Genomic DNA, 699 nt, shown 5'->3' with positions numbered 1-699 from the left:
GCCTTTGGAACGCTTGAACGTAATCCATCGTAAACTAGATATTCTGCGTCGCTTGAGAGTGAGAACTATTGTCATTAACTCTCAGACGAATTTAGGCATCAGACAAGTCACGTTTAACCGTTTTATACGACCGTGGAATCGACGCACCACCGTTTATTTCTCATACTCGCCTTTGCTTCTTTCGTCTGTTCTTTTTCTCGCTTTACCGGAATGGTCTATTCCCAATCCTTCGAGAACGAAGAGTATACACTAAGGGTGATCGAATTTTGCATATTTTTGATCCGAGAATTGTAATAATGCGGAAATGTTGCCCTGGTATATCCTAATACTGACCATATTTTTAGCAGATGATACCTTAAAAACCTTTGGACTAAACATAAAGAATACATAAGAAACTTTAAGGTGTCAGCTAGCTTTTACTCTCGATAAGTACAGAGAACGAAGCGCAGACCAGAAAACAATTTCTTTGGCGCAAGCGGACCGAGTGAGTGAGTGAGTGCCTGCCTGGCTGCCTGGCTGAGTGACGCGTCAGGCCCCTGCTCAACAATACTAGGGTCCCACCAACGGGCGCGGCTGCCGCCCAGTAGTACGCTCCTACCTCCCTCCCTCCCCTTTATAATAATGTCTGTCAAAGACGATAAACGAGTAAAACATATAAAATATGATGCAAAACCACCACAAATTAAAATCAAACTAGAA

Source organism: Frankliniella occidentalis, unplaced genomic scaffold, assembly GCF_000697945.3.
Source record: "Frankliniella occidentalis isolate FOCC.00 unplaced genomic scaffold, Focc_3.1 Scaffold672, whole genome shotgun sequence".
NCBI lineage: Eukaryota > Metazoa > Arthropoda > Insecta > Thysanoptera > Thripidae > Frankliniella > Frankliniella occidentalis.
This window is presented reverse-complemented; position numbering follows the sequence as displayed.